The sequence below is a fragment of the Bombus flavifrons genome, chromosome 5, assembly GCF_040668555.2.
Source record: "Bombus flavifrons isolate JBK064 chromosome 5, iyBomFlav1_principal, whole genome shotgun sequence".
NCBI classification, from domain to species: Eukaryota; Metazoa; Arthropoda; class Insecta; order Hymenoptera; family Apidae; genus Bombus; species Bombus flavifrons.
This window is the reverse complement of record NC_138446.1, coordinates 7,336,883-7,354,211: the sequence shown is the minus strand read 5'-3', so window position 1 is coordinate 7,354,211 and position 17,329 is coordinate 7,336,883. Positions and strand designations below refer to the sequence as shown.

General features: G+C 35.0%; 1 protein-coding gene and 1 long non-coding RNA gene across 2 annotated transcripts in view; one reads left to right on the top strand and one right to left on the bottom strand.

The window, feature by feature from the left end:
• Positions 1–5,503: 5,503 nt before the first annotated feature.
• LOC138180368 (ras-related protein Rab-37) overlaps positions 5,504–17,329 on the top strand; it is a 175,022-nt gene continuing 163,196 nt past the window's right edge. Inside the window, exon 1 of the mRNA XM_069114164.1 lies at positions 5,504–5,602. The gene's annotated coding sequence lies outside the window, so the exon portion shown is untranslated. The remainder of the gene's footprint in view (positions 5,603–17,329) is intronic.
• LOC138180038 (uncharacterized) lies at positions 16,323–17,312 on the bottom strand. Its single transcript, XR_011173184.1, has 2 exons — positions 17,199–17,312; positions 16,323–17,096 (listed from the first exon to the last, which is right to left on the bottom strand). It is a non-coding gene; the product is annotated as an uncharacterized LOC138180038 (long non-coding RNA).

The following is a 17,329-nucleotide window of genomic DNA, read 5'->3' as shown; positions in this document are numbered from 1 at the left end:
AAAAAGGTTGTGCGGGGGTGATATAAGCGTCGGTGGCAAACGACTCGCAACAGTCGATAAATAGAAAAGCTCGGACCACTGTTGAAGAGCGTCGGACCACCCTCCTGGGTAACGTGAAAGCTCCGTAAAGCCCAATGACATAAAACGTAACAGGACTGACGGGCCAGGCCGCCTTTGGGGTTGGATCACGAGGAATTCACGGTGAAGCAGACCGCGTTATTAACCAACCACGGCGAAGCTAACTCCCGGTTACGTTATTCGACGATCGATGCCTTAGCACTATAGTGATTAGTGACCCGAAAGTGACTCATTTTGAGTTCAGAAACTATGTAATTGGTATTCTGGGCAGGTAACTATACCGATTTGATGGTAAATTGTTGATTTCGAATTTCTGATAGCGAATATAAATCAGAGAAGATTATTATTACTTATATATTTCTTTATTTATTACCAGTGTCACTGTTTTAAATTAATTATTGATAGAAGAATTATTCGGAAGACTTTCACAATTTTTGTATAGATGCTTGTTTGGAAATAGTATGTTGTAATTGTTGCAGATTGTATCTGTTCTAAAAAAAACTGCATAGAATTTTAATTGAAAGTCATTTACCACTTGGTGATTTAATTTAATTATCGATTTCTATGAATATTTATATAGACAAGTATTGGTTAAAATATTAAATTTCATTAGTGATACATTGTCTTCTGCTACTTTTCCATGAATAATTCTTTAGTTCCTCAATCGACTTACGAACCTATCGATTCCGGACGAGTAAAAATTTTCGATCACAGGAAAGTAAATCGAATTTCGAGCCTCTCCTCAAACATTCTCAACAAAGAACTTACATCAACTTACTTCAACTTACATCACGCTAAAATAAATCACATCAATGATTCTAACATTTTCTGCTATATTTCACATGGAATTTACATTCCTTTCTATTAAATCACTTCTAATTTTTCGGACATTTAAATCATTATCTGCCTCAACTCTCCAAATAGTTTTATTTCGTTTTCACGGCAATGTTACTCCATGAAGCTATTCCATTCGGATATTTACGTGGCAGTTCGTTTTGGATGGCCGGGTGTCGGGGAAGAAAAGCCACGTCGCGCGAGAACAAAGTGGCTTCGTTAGATGCAAATCACTTTTGGAGCCGTTCCAAGTAACGAACGAGGGAGAAAAAGAGACAGAGACAGAGGAGCAACCGGGATAAAAGGCGGTATTTCCGCTCGACAAATTCGTGTGGCGACTCGCGGAGCAGAATCGTAGGATGCCGCGGACGCCTTCGATCCACGGGATCCGAAACGCTGGATCCCCGGCGTCCATTTGGAAATTGATTTCGAGGCTGTCAGCCGGCCTGGAATCCCATCGTTTCGTCGTCGACGGAATTCGACCGCTCTGGGATGCTTGAATTCGAACTCTGTCGAGTATGATACGCGAAGCTTGCCGAGCTAATCGTTCAACGTTGTATTTAACGTGATTATTTGAGAAATGGGTCAGGATTTTACGGAGATATTTAATCTTTTGAATGATACGAAAGTACATTTAGATCATATCTTACTGTTTGTTGGTTACCATCTTTTCCAATTGTATCTCCGTTGATATACGTGTTAGTTTCATTATTAATTTGAAATTAATGCTACAGATATCAATCGATAGACTGCAGAAGCATATGTATTTCTGGAGAATTTCAATATATAGAAATCTATAGAATACACGCGATATGCAAGAATATGTAAAATACTCAAAGTGGAGAGTTTATTGTAATATCTAGTAGGTGAAACAAATTTTGATTCATTTACGTTCCATTTCTTTAGTAATATTCATAAAGATATAAAATTACAACAGTTTGCAATCTGTTAATGACAATATCCTTTACTTCGATACAATTTTTTACTAAAAAGTTGTCTGAGATAGCGAAATTCTAAATTGATTTCTTTTCGAATTTTTGGACTATATAAAATATAAAATACGCAGCGATCTCAAACTTTCGCTGGTCGTGTATCCTTTCAATTTTGCATTGAAGCAATGCTCTTCTTTTATAGATGCTTTCGTATTTTACGACATTACTTAGACAGTTGCATTCTAAAGACCATCGCAATTACGAATGTGCAAACAAATTCGTACAAATTTGAGAAGAAAATTACTGCTTGAACGTTCAGGTTAATTCGGAAACACTGGAATTTGTGCAAGAATCAGGAAAATGATGGATATCGGCATATTATATAATAAAAGTTGAAAGAAATGGGATACGAGTCTAGGTTTGTAAATGTTTTATCAACAAGTTACATATAATAAAAATATATACATAATACATAAATGAAGTTATTAGATAATATTATCTTATCTATAAAACAGTCGTACATGTCTAATAGAGATAATATACGACGATTTCTACAATGAGATTTTAAAATCAACAAACCTACCAAATAATAATACATTTTTAATATCTTCCTGTTTTATAATTACTGAAAATATCCAGAAACTTTTAACAAGATTATTTCTCGATTCTTTTATTCAGATACAGACACAACTGCATAGAGTTATCATTTTCAGTGTATCATTTTAATTGTAACTTATATTTTATAGATGTATAAGTCGAGAGTTTTACAATTAAATTATCATTAGAATATCGGTTAGTTATAAATTTCAAATACTTCAAAATATTCGCGTACACTTTCCGCTTCTCTTTGTTGAAAGCGGTATATGATCTAGAAAAATGGTGGAATGGCGTAGATGTTTCTACGAAAGAGTGGTTCTCGAGCAACCACGTGAATATTGAAAGACCCAAGAAGGTTGTGGCGGACTGCGGAGGCGGATCATGGAAAAAAGACGCGAGGAACAGAGAAGAGGTAACCAAGAGTCGCGACAGTGTCGTAGCATGTGGTGAAAGACTCGATAGAAATCAGCTAAGTTCACGTATTCCTTCCTGGAATACTACTTAAATTGTATCAGGCTCCCTTTTTATTATTTCAATAGTTATTTGCGAATTTTAATATTGGAATCAATCGATCTTCTGTGAAGTCTGAACTATTTTTCAAGATATACTTCAACAGTTCTATCTGAATCAGTATCTAAGAATTTCTAATCTCTTTAAACTGTGATGAATTAATTAATTCTTGCCATTCGTACAAAATATAATATAAACACCACATTATGGAATAAAGAAAAACCACGAACAATGAAAACCTCAAACACTGTGAATATTTATGTATTTATGGCAAATATAAATGTACAAAAATATACAAAACGTTCAAAATAAAGTACTCATGTTACAATCTTTAGAAGGCGAAACAAATTTCTATTTATATTCCATTTCCTTAATCGTGTCTATAAAACTATAAATCCTCATAAATCGGTAATCTAATCATTATAATCTACCACAATAATCATCGTAATTTAAGCACTGTGATCATAACAACCATCATCATTCGCCTAAATCCACAGGCTAATCATCACACATCTCAAAAATCTATATTTCATTCATTAGTCAAAATCCCATGAACAATTATTCGTATCTCTGTTCAAAATTACAAAACCATTCAAGAGAGCTCGACAACAAGCTGATAAAGTGGGAATCGAGCACGGAAAGGCCACCGGAAGTGTTACGCCACTGGCAGAAGAGCGGCCGGCTTCAAGGAGACTCATTAAAACCGTGCACCACCGGCAGATTTTTCCCCGAGAAAATGAGAGACAGAAAGAGGAAGGGAGCAAGAGAAAACAGGCAAGGTGAAGGGTGCAGTCGGTGGACCACGAAAGATCGCCGGCAAAGGAGCCAACCCGGAACGAAAAGAGAAACCTCTATGAGACGAAGAGAGAAAGATAGAAGTTGTCGCGAATAAACCGGCTTCGGTAATCCTAGATTAAGATCAGTGACGTTCGCGACACTTTCCATCGACTTAACCACACTTCGACTAGTTTTCTCGACTGGTTGACGATGGTTCACGATTCTTTGGGATCGATGTGCTTCGCGAACGATCGTCCGGCTTCGATTATGATGAGCGTAGCTGCTCGTTAGCAGCTCGTTAGCTTCGCTTCCCACCGGAAAATCCTTAATTACTGCGATCGAAAGCGACTAGCGCTGATTCTTCTCATCTTTGGATACCGCGACCCCGTTTTAATGGCAAGATTCCGGTTTGAAGTGCCTCTTTGGGAACAATTGGTAGTATATTAAGGGAATGTATGTTCTGAAGATATCTAATTGTAAGAATTAGTTGAGATTGGGTGTCGAGTTGACATGTGATGTATGCAAATGTTGCTTTTTACGTGATGTATAATAAAGAGTTTTAGGATGACAGAAATGACTATTTTTTATTTTATTTTAATAGGTACTTATTGACGTATTGTTTATTTGAAAGCTATGAATTTTTAGCCGCTGGATAAAATTTTTATTTGTTTTGATGCCTGGCGCGGAAAGCATTTGTTATGTGACATTTAACTATGCAAGATTTCTGGTAGCATTAAAATTCAACGCAAAAACGTCAATAAAAATAAAAATACCTTGAAATCATACACATTCGAACACAATAGAAGTATTCATATATAGCGTGCTCGAGTCTAAACTATAAATGCGAATTAGTCGTAAACTACCTGCTATATGGAAAAAATATCCAAATAGGAACAGAATGGTTTCATCAATGAATTAGTTTAAATTGGAATAATTGTTCATATACATGCGTATACTTGACGAACCTATTAAATAATTCATTCACACATTCCAAAACACTCATAATAATAAATAAAATTAAAGATTCCAATACGAAAATCTGTTATACCAATATAAAATGTTACATTAACAAACAAATACCTTGTAATAACACACACTCGATCATAACAGCATTCACACAATCTTCAATTCACCAAATTTTCTGCGATACACAAAATTCTTCAAAATCACTATCCATCTCGTTATACAGATTTCACCGAACATATCGACAAACAGTATGCATGCAATTCGTGCTCGCGATTTTGTCACGTTGAATATGATTCACGGATATAACCTAACCTATAATTCGGAAGAGAAACGCAGGCTATTGAGCTAACGGGGGAATTTATGCGAGTTTCCCTAAGCAGAGTGCGACGAGGCCGGAGAGCAGCGGCGATCCACGACCGAAATAACCGAGATTTATTTCGCGAGGGTCCGCTAAATCCTGTTAAGCGGCGAAAGTGTAAACGCGCCTACGACTTAACAGCGTTTCGCGCGTTACCGTTCACGGTTCGCGAGACCTCGCTCGCCGCGCTGCGAGTCTCATCGATTATCGAGACTAACGAGTCCAATTAAAGTGCCCTCGTGATGCTACCAACTGATCTATTGCGTATCCTGGCTTCGTCCGTTTTATTAGAGGTGGAATAAATATGCACAAGGTGTCAGTGAACTGCTGATATTATGTAGAAGAGGATTGTTTTTCATTTTTTTTTATTCTGGACGAAGGTATTAAACGTGTATAAAAGTAATAGTTGTTATTATTTGGATTAATCTATATTTTGTTATTTCTTCGTTAGGAATAAATGCAAGGTGTCTCTGAATTGCTGGTATTATTCGAAGGAAGATTCTTTTATATTTCTTTTGATTCTTCATGAAGATTTAAGGTGTAAAGAAAGGTAATTGTTTTTATTGTTTAGGTTAAACATTTTAAAGTTGAATTTGTTGAGATTGGAAGAAAATGATCAGTTCCTTATCTATCTGCAGTAGTGTGATTATATGAATCATTTTTAGAGATGAATTTGTTAAGACTAGAAAAATAATGAGCTTTTCATTTTTCTGGAAAAGAGTAATATAATATTTATATGTAAGTGTAGATGTTATAGGTTAAAACCTCACATTAATCAAGTTACTTGATATATAATTTGATTTCAAGTTTTTATATATAAAAAGATAGGTTATCTTATCTGAGTTGAAATTGTTTGAACATAAATAATCTGGCTTCAAGAAATAATATTAATAATGTGTATATATCTAATGAAATATGGATTGCTATATATAAAGTTAGTGAACCAATTAATGGACCAATGTCAGTAATCATAGAATTAGACATAACATTACTTCAGCCAACAATCATTATTTCTTTCAAATTAAGAAATAATTAAGAGAGCACCAACTTTATTTGAAATATGAAAGGATATTTCAATACGCTTACAAATTACTTGAAATAACTAGATTAATGAGGATGACTCTTTATTATAATTATTCATTATTTATATGTACATATTACAATGTATGTATTTATTATTTATGAAGTATAAACTTCTGATATACATATAATTAAGGATATCCTAAATAGTCGAAAAATTGAATTAATTTCTTGAATTAAAAGCTTCCAATTAAACTGGTTTTTTCACACATGTATGATGTTTCACGCACTAATATGGCAAGTCTATTTACCTGTGTGCCTGTCGCATAGTGCAAATGCACCTTTAACCGCACGCGTTCCGCGTATGGAACTGATTTATCGATTGGTCGAAAGGCTTTGAATGCCACAGTGTTTTGCGATCGGCCCTGTAATTTCCTGCTTATTCGAACGAATAAAAGAAGACTGAATCGTAAATTCTACCGCAATTCATGAGGTTCTTTTATCACAGATGGAAAATACTACGGACGAAACATTTTATCGGTCCGTATATTGGAAGAATTGGAACTTAACGATCCCGGAAAAATAGAATTCCATTGATGATTTCAACACAATGAATATACAAAAATACAATATGGGTAGAGCAATACAAAATATACATGAATATAGAAAATATATGAATATTCTTTTGAAATTAATTTAACATTAAAATAGAATAAAATTTTATATCAAATTTCGTATATGGAAATTTTACACAAAGGCGTTTTATAGTTTTGTCATGGAATACTTTATAATTTGTCATGGATTGAAAAAATATACAATCCTCCTTAAAATCATGTAATGTCGCAGAGAATATTATTAGAATTGTGTTATCAATTTAGCAAGTATAATGAGTTTCTGGTATTAACTTAGCGTTGATTGCTTCCAGAATGAACTCAAAATAGTAAACGCGTATCCGATATTATTTTCGGAGAATATAAGATTAGAGTGATTTACAATTTTAGAAAATAGAATTTTTGGAAATTTAATAACAGGATATTGTTCTCTTATTAGGAAATCAGATTCATAGACAATCTGAGAATATATATATATAACATATATAATACAAGAGATGCAGTTTTCTTGGACTTCTACATTTTAGACCGTAGAATTCTAGTTTTCTTAGAAAACCTGGGACAAGAAAGTTGTAGCTTTCTCAAGGCGGCCTAAGACAAGAATATTCCAGTTCTTTTTAGCAATCTTGTATTAGAAAGTTTCGACTTTCTCGGAAATCTTCTACAATTTCATATTAAACAATTCTATATTTTCGCTTTAAGCCCACGTTTCCAAAGTTTAAGCCAAATTTAAGGTATGCAAATTCAAAGTAGTTTTCAAACTGAAGTAAAAATAATCCCTTTGCTGTTGGTTTCAACTAATATCCAAATGCAACCTATTAAAATTGAAATTACCTTTATTCTATTGTTTTCTAATAGAATCAAACTTTAATTTTCACCTAAGGTTTCATTTAAATTCTCTGTTTTATTTATTTGTAGTCTACGTGACTGCGGATATCTATGCAAACTCATATCTTTACGAAGGCAAATTAAGAAATCAGATGTAGATGGAAAATTGTATTACCTACTAAATATTAGGTCAAGTAAATACTATATTTGACTATATTATATATATTTTTGCCCGATACTATACATTTTTGCATCATTAAATTTCGCGTGGGTACATAAAAATCCGTAATCTACTTGTACGTAACGTGTTTATTGTTACAAACGCTAAAAGCAGGAGAACAAAGAAACGATAACGATGCTTTCGTTGAGCGTGAAAACTGATCGAGTTGAACGCAAAAGTCGGCGAAGGGTCGTTCGTTCTCCGTTGCCCACGTGCATTCCCCATATGGGATTGATTTATCGATCGGTCGGATCCCATAATTCTATGATCGAGGGCATAATTTCGCGGCACCGCGAAGAAACGATCGCAATACTATTGAGACCATCTAACGCGTTCAATGCGTATTGTATTGTCACGTGAATGAGTGGAAATAGCTGCACTTTTTGCTCTTGTTATGCAGGATCGTTTAACGATTTCAAACGATGTTATAATAGATCCGATGCGATGTTATCGGGCTTGAATGGCGGCAGAAACGTCGAGAAGTCGGTATTCTTGCGACAAATCAATGGCTTAATACAAATCAATGTATTATTAGTGAATTGTCGATCAGTAGGCATATCCACTAACGCTCAATTGGTATCGTTACATTGCAAGTAACTTACATTATTTTGGATTAAGTTATATGATTTTATATAAATATTTTACTTTCTTGCAGATATCTACAAATTGAGTTGTAATTTATATGTATGTTTCAATCCTCAAAATATGACGTATAAAAGAGTTGTATAATATATTGGTGGAGAAATTATCTGTTAAAAAATTGAAGAAATTGTTCTATTTCAAAGCTTATCTTAAATATTGCATGTGTTTTGACGTTTCAAACATACATATGTATACCTTCATTTGTGAAAATCTTGAAACAAAATTATAAATATACAAACGATGTGACAATAGAACTTTCCAATCGATCTACTAGTACGATCACAAAAATATAACATATTTTGTTTAATATGAATTACAAGAACGAGAACAGTAATATTCGAAATATTTTCCACTATTTTTTATCGAATGCCTACGAGTAAAATATAAAAAGTACGCATCGAAAAATAGCAGGAATACCGTGACATATACCTATGAAAAAAGTAACGAACAAAGGCATGAAAAAAGGTTCTTTCACATGGCCGTGTGTCCTGTTATCGAGGATGTACCTAACCCGTACTTTTTTCGACGTCCGTTACACGTCGCAGCGATTCACGTCGGATAAGCTTCTGAATGGCGGGACGGCGAGTCGATGAATCGATTTTCACCGGAGAGGCATCGACGTGGCCACGATGTGGCATGCGATGCGGCTCAATAATTTATTATTTGAGCAGTCGCCGGAGACGATGCTCCGAAACCATCGCGACGTAGAATTATTTCGGTCGCCGCACGATACACACGGCTCATCAACTTCCAGCTTACATACTTGCGCTGTGCTCATAAATATGCTTGCGAAAGTTTCGGTCGATTTGTACTAACAACACGCAGAAAGCTAATAATCGAAAGCAACGTTTATTATCTTTTATCTGGAATCAACGTGTATAAGAGAAAGCATTGATTTCACGTGCAAGAGTCTACATATTTTTGAGCGTCAATGTGCCAACGTCTAGTCGCGTTTTTGCACCTCGATTAGATCATTTAAATTAGATTATTTATTTTAAGATATTAAAGCTTAATATAGAAAAGAAATGTTCGGATACTAAAGTACTGGGAATTTCATTTGCTCAGGTATTCCGTGATTATTTTGAACCGAATGACAGAAATTAGTATTTCTTGCGGTACAACGATATCGTGAGTTGTATGTAGTAGGTACATTAAGATTTAGAAAATATCAGGACGAAAAGATTTAATTGAATAGAAATTAATTGCCATAATATGGAAATTGAGGAAAATCATGAACAACTGTTATGATATATAACTTTATGAAAGTTGAAGTATAATAAATATTAAAGTATAATTATCAGATGAACGAAAGACGTAATTGATGAGTCTGACTTCTGACAGGAAGAATTAAAATGTAAAATATTGTAAAATGTGACTCTTGAAGAATTAAAAAAACCTTGATGCTTCATCATCTGCCGCAACTTCTCAGGACACAGGATTGCGCAATATGTATCGATCACTTCCCTTAACGTAACCAATCAATCCCAGCACGGTGATTCAACATCAACAACGATTCGAACAACAAGCAAAAGAAGCAACGGAGAGATTAAAATAGCGTTCACGGATAACGCGTGTCACGAGTTATTTTTAAACGCGACAGGCGCATTCTTTTCGCGGCTGGTCTATCAATAGTCGGCCCCGGTAATATCTGCTACGAGCATAATAACGATATTTCAGGCTGCGACTTTGACTTTTAACGCCTCGTGGGACAAGCAAAATCAACGAAGCTCCTGTTGCGTCAGCTCATACGTGAAATTCTTTTCCTTGCACTGATCGACGATAGTTTATATTTCGATATCGTAATTCGACAAACTAGAATCCAGGTTTTAACAAATAAGGTTAAAAACTTTCTCTGCCTTTATCGTAGTGTTAGAAGGTATTAAGTTTAAATTAAATTAAACTCATTTGAAACGAAGTTCTGTCAATGTCAGCGTGTGCAAACGCAAGTATGAAACTTACACTGTAATTAATAGACCGTGGATTTCTGTGCAAATTCATATACGAAATAATATTAATATTAATTAGTACTAATAATAATAATTTCGAACATTCGAAATTCGAAAATTCATTCTAACAAGTACGTATCCCGCCTTGAATATTTTACATATTCAACATATATAACATTCTGTGCATTCTTGCATCTTTAGATTTATCACAAATACCTGAGAATCTACAGTTTAATGTCAACAATGCAATTTAAACTACACGCGATACACAAAAGTGGAGCGAAAGTGTAACAAAGTTAGAGAAAATTGTTGAACAAATAAATAGATTGAAATTAAATTCAGTTTAGAAACAGCCTGTATCTACGTGTATGCATAATATCTAAGAAACATACAACATCTCGTTTTAGCTTAATTTAGATTATAGTACGTTATTATAATAATTCAGTCTTATTAAACGTCAATTATTGTCATTTACCTGGGACAACATACAAATTAGCTTGAACTGTTTGAAAGTTGATCGGTCGATGGTTGGAAATCAATTTCCGCTGGCATATGTAATCGAGCGATCGAGCTCGTGTACTGGCGTGTTTATTGCTAATTAATCGAGCATGCTCGACTGGAGGAGAGCCGGTCGGATTGATGCCTACGATTAACTATTCAGAAACGATGCGCTTGCTGCGTTAAGACATCGTTTCGTCTTTGCCACCGTGGGATGTAATTGACCAACATGATGTGTACACGCTATTAATATATATCGTATCTTCCGATACATAACGTACATCCTGATTTTAAAACGAGACTTTATAGTAAAAAGACAATTGCAAATATTCGTAACAAGCAATTAAACGATTTCGCGGTTACATTGTACGTAACCAATTACCGCAATTTAGGATAACTATGTACATCTTATGTGAGGAAATTAGTGTTGAAATTATGGGTAATATACTTTAATCTCTATTATAATATAATTTACTATATAACATAATATGTCGATGATTTGCTATTATATATGTGTTACTCGATTATTAATATTATATAATTGAGAGATTATTCGTAATTATAGGATATTATTATTATGTACATTGGTAGAAATTGCTATCTGCGTTTAAAACTACTATACATATAGGGTGTTCGTTCCATTCATTGACCGTTTACTTTCTGAATATTCTTTGATTTTCTTAATCCTTCGTACTCCCAGAATTTTTACTACACAATCGATACAATCAAAATAAAACTTCGTGAAATCAAAGGTTTTATTTTGAAAAAAATAGACGTTATACGGTTTACAAATCTTCCTGATCGGATAGATAGATATAGATATTTTACTATATATCCTAAAAATGATATTTCAAGAAATGTTAAATAATATTCCATATAAGAGGATGAAAAAGAGCAAGTAAAATATGACAGTGCGACAAATAAACATTGTTATATGGTCACATCAGTCCAAGTGTGCACAGAGCTTAATATCAACAAGTGGAACAACATCAAAGAGAGTCGAATCGAAACGGGACGAACGCGACAACTATTGTACGTGCCTTTAATTTTGGCGTATTCATTGGCAGCTATTGCATTCACGTTTCTGCGAATACCTCTTTTTCCCATCTGCTTTGTTAACGTATCACAAGGCCGTGGTGGGATCGTAGCCGTGTGAACAACTTTTGTAGAATAGAAGAATGAAAATGTGAAATGTGAAATTGATAAAAATATATCTTTATACAGCGATATTATTTTAACAAAAACTGCAGCGCGTGTTTGTGTTGAAAGAAAATGATTGCAGATTTCGTTTAGCGAATAGTAATAGAATTTCAATCTGAAGTATCCTTCATCGACCAAAAGGGTTAAATAAAAAAAATATCTTTGCCACTCTATTGTTTAAACAATTCATTGAACGTTAAGCGCCATGTCAGTCACCGGTGACTGACAGTATACTCTTCGTTCAGGCAGCGTTAGTCACCGTTGGCATGCAATTAAAAACTTATATTTTCGTATAAATTGCACTGGGACACGAACCACAGACAATTAACCGGAGAGAAAGCATTTCTAACAGAATGCAGAGTACAGATTGCGATAAATTCATAGAAGAAATATATCCGAAGATATACATGCAACCTTGCACAGATCTCTGGCCACCAGCAGATCGATGAAATCGAATATCCCGAGCTAAACGGAAAGGAAGACAAAACAGGCTTGCCGCTTAACATGTTAACTACGCCTATCTAATGTTGCACGAATATTAATTTATAGTACGGATGAAATCAAATCAAAATCTACAAGATTTCTAGCCAAATTCTCTTTCAAATACTCAATTACACTCTTTCAAGATACATCTGTGTCTTAATGGTTATGAGAGTAATGTAATAATGTGAACTATAAATAAACTTCCATCACAAAAAAGCAATGTTTCTGGATCACCTCGATGTTGAACATTAAATTTTCAGATTTAACCTTAATAGATACTCGTTAATTCAACTACGTTTAAATTTTGTTCGAAAAACAAATTTGCTACGAAAACGAGCGAATAAGAATGTTCTTCGCGAGTTGTCGATCAACGATTGGAACGATCTATCGTTCCAGGTGCGCGAAGGAGTTTGTCGGGCGAAAAAGGAGGTCGCGAGAGAACAGGAAGGACGGTGAGAAGGCGAAGCGACAGGAAGAGAACCTTTCCTCCCATGATACCCGCGAATTTGCATGTGAGCCGCCTTGGACCGACCGGTCGAGATATCGATTCGCAGGTGGCTAGCCGAGGGGATCGCTTACAATACGATTTATTACGGGGGACCACCTGCTTGCAGAAATCTCAATCGTGCCGACTCGATGCCGCCACAAACGGGAATGATGGAAACGCGGAGGAACCGCTTCCTACGGGATCTTCATTAGGATGTCTAGATTTCTCTTTTTAAATGGTGATTGCTCGGTTCAAATTCGGACTGGTGTTGAGTTTCGTTGATTTTTTTTAGATTGAAATGAAATTTGAAGGAAATTTAAGTTACAATTAGATATTAATTTGAGATCGTCTAAATTCGTCGAAGGAAATATTATTATTCGTGTTATGAAATAACGTTGTCTTATTTTTAGATTTTTTTACATTTTCTCAGATTGAAATGAAATTTGAGGAAAATTTAAGTTACAATTAGATATCAATTTGAGATCGTCTAAATTTCGTCGAAGGAAATATTATTATTCGTGTTATGAAATGTTTGTCCTAAAATATTTGAGTGTTTCATTACAATCATCAGGCTGTATATGGTCATAATTCATTCTTCGATAATTATTATATCTAAAGAAAGTACATACTTAGCGAAAGTTGTTCGTATTATGAAATGTTTATCTTAAAATATTTGAGTGTTTAATTCTATTAATTAGGCTCTATATTGAGATAATTTATTCTTCGATAATTATTAGGTATGTCCGAAGGAAGTACATATTTAGTAAAAATTATTCGTATTATGAAATGTTCATTTTAAAATATTTGAATGTTCCATTCAAATTATCAGGCTCTATGTAGTAGATAATATATATATTATGGGATATTACATTTATGTATGTATTTATTAGTTTGTACTTTTTGACCTCGCGGTCAAGAAATGGACTTGGCTTACATTCAATTACATATAATATACATATAGATATCATACTTATGGTACCTATATAATCATATAGTTGAGTTAAGTCTGAGTCATGTAGACAGTTTGAAGAATTAATATCTTGACTATGAAAATAACTACCAAATTTAAGAAAAAAGAATTTGTTTTATAAGGTTGAAACAAGAAAGCATAATATGTTAATTACCATCTCCTATATCTCTTTGAATAGATATTTAGAAACATTTAGGAGAAAAAGAACATGATCTGGGGATAGTACCTCTAAGATGGAATTTTCCAAAAACTAATTATTTACTACATCAAATCTATACTTCATTCTACACATGCGGATTACGTATGTACCACATTACCGTTAATTTAGAAAACTAATTGCAGTGACTAATTTTGGAAGGATGAAACTGATGCAAAACGCGTAATGACAGAATCTTTCAAATTAAAGTCATGTTTGTGTTATAATCGTCCTCTTGAAAGTATTTCTTTTCAAACTAACAAATAGTATGCAAAAATTTAATTAACTTGGAAACTACCGCCGTGTAATATATAATTCGAACCTTTACCAAAGAAATCAGAATGAAAGCGAACATCTACATAACACCAGGATAAAAGTAAGCTTTTATTCTCATACTTTGCAAGATCATTTTAAATCATTCGCATTCGCTTCCGAGTCTATGGAATTTCTGTAAAAAGTCACAAAAGCATCACTCTGACCATTCTTATAATTTTATTGCCGATACGTTTAACCTGTAATCGGCATAAAATAAAAAGTACCGTTACTTCTAAAAACTATCTGCCAAAATTTCAGCCAGGTCTATGAGCCAAAGTACCAAGTGTTCGTATATTTACATACAAAATCGCAGCGCCCACAAGCGTCCCACGGCTGCTTGGTCGAGAGGGTCGAAATGAATGAGAGGTGGACGCGAGAGCGTTGCGAAAGAACTAAAAAAGAAAAAAGGACAACAAAAAAGGAAAGAGAGAAAAAAAGGTAAAAAGAGCCCTCGGTGGCAGCCGGTCCAGCGAGTTTTTGACCGTCTGGCGCTAACTGTTGGCCCCCGAACTACCTTCTCAGGTACTATGGTGCCGTCCCACACGTGGTCCCACTCCAACCGCATGCTCTTTCCGACAGAGAAACCCTTCCTCCTATCCTGGCCGCCCACAACTCGCTACACCGCGGCTCCTGGGTGATTTATGGGACATGCCGGAAACACAAAAGGGGGAGAACGGTTTCCAGCGGAAAAGAGCCAGGCAAAGGGTGGAACTGTTTTTGTTAGCCTGCGCCCAGGATGCCACGTGCCGCATGGTCAGGTGAATGGGAGAAGACCTTGTTGTTGTTAATTAGCTTAGGAGAATTTAGGAACGATTTTGATTATGCTTGATAGTGGTTGTTATGGAGGAGGGATTTGTGAGTGGTTTATAAGACGAAGTTATAAAGAAGAGTGGTAGAAGAAGGTTTATGATTTTATGAGTAGATTGTAGAACATAAACATATAATGACTTTAGAATGTATTTTATGTCATTTTCTTGGGATAATTTAGGGATGATTTTGGTGATGGTTGATAGGTGGTTGTTATGGGGAAAGGTTTTGTGAATAGTTTAGCAGGTGGAATTATAAAAAGTGGTGGGAAAAGGTTTAGGATTTTATAGACAGATCATATCTATATTATAAATATATAGTGACTGGAAAAGGTCTTGGCACATCATTGTATTTGTTATAGCATCTACACAGGTATTAATTAATTTGGTCCAAGCTTATTAAATTTCATGTCATTTGATAGTACTGGCACGTGACTAAAGAAATTTGATACTTTAAAAACGAAATGTAGAACTTGACAAAAAAAAAATCTGCTTCAAGGTCAACGCTTTTTGTAGTCGTTAAATGCCAGTTTGTATTCCGTGGACTAAAGCTTCATTCAGATGACTTAATCTACTACAATTCAATCTACTATCTGGTCGTTTTGTTATTTACATTCGAGCAAGTTAAAATTACAATCATTTTACCGGTGTAAACTTGCTATTTGGCTTGAAATATCTTTCCAAGTTTCTGCATACACTTGTTCTCATTAGCGATGACTTCAAATCGATTGAATCCAAGTGACTAAAATTAAATTTACGCTGGTAGCAAACGTGTTAAGCCTCGTCTCCATTGAAACAACATCAAGCAACTTCTTGCTGTTCCACGTTTGTCAAAAACTTGCACCAATGTACAGAAATTATTTCTGTAAGTTACTGTTCGTTGGAAATGTTCTGAAACACGTAACAACAAAAAGCGACAAAAAATTCCTCGTTGTCGCTTCAGTGCGAATCCAGCTACAGATTACGTTGCTTCAGTGTGGACAAAATGTTTCTATAAGCTGCTGTTTGTTGGAAAAATTTTTTTTTATTTATTTAATTTGTACTTTACAATTCGTCCAGCTGGACATTTGGTATATTTTTTTAACTTGTTGGAGATGTAAAAAAGACAACAAGCAGGTTGCTCGGTTTACTTCGATGGAGACGAGACTTCACTATTTTTCCATCTTGTGTTTACAAATGGTGGGACTCTTGAGAATTGCACTTGCAATTATTACGTCATTGCCACACTAGAGTGTATCAGTGTAATTATCGCACAATGAGCAATTTTTGTCCGCGTTTAAGGAAAGAAAACAGTCTTGTAGTTACGTCTTTTCCTTTCCTATCCAAGCGTTGTTCTCTCAAACAAACATCATATTCATCCATGCGCCAAAGAGTTAAGTTCCGTCTTAAGTCGAAAGATTCCAATATTTCTCTTCTCGTATTCCCGTATTCCCATTAAAAGGACGAAAATTTTGCTGGAACGTTCTGCTATATTTAATCAGTCTCGATATTATCTTTCATCCTGAGCTTCCTCGATAAAACGAACGATCGTTGAACGCTGATGAGGAGGTGGAACGGCAGGAGGTAGAACGAACGGCCGTGAGGAGGTCGTTCGAGTGAGTAAATGGCACGTCAGCGTGAACTGCGGGCAATATCAGCGGCGAACGTCAGAAGGCCGGCCAACTTTTTTTCCTAGCGAACACAGACAAATCGATATCTACCCGTGCGGTGGTTTCGCGTTTTCCTGCTGCAGCAGCCTCGACCGCAGGGTCACTGACACACCGTGCCACTGTCTCCGATGGAACCGGCTACGTTTTTAGTTTCGCCTAGCCACGATTTTCCGCTGATCAACGGAAAAGTAGATATGTAAGCATTAGGTCGTATGAATGTGCATATGTACAGGAAATGTTTCTTTTCTTCGGTTAAAATAAATAAAAGAATATACCTTTGGTTTTCCCATCGAAACTGAGTTTACCAATTCAAATAAGCCAGCCAAGTAAAATGTTATTGGCTTTTGGTTAACAAGTTTCCTGACTATCTTTACTGTCTTTTCGTTAAAGAAGTATGGCAACTATA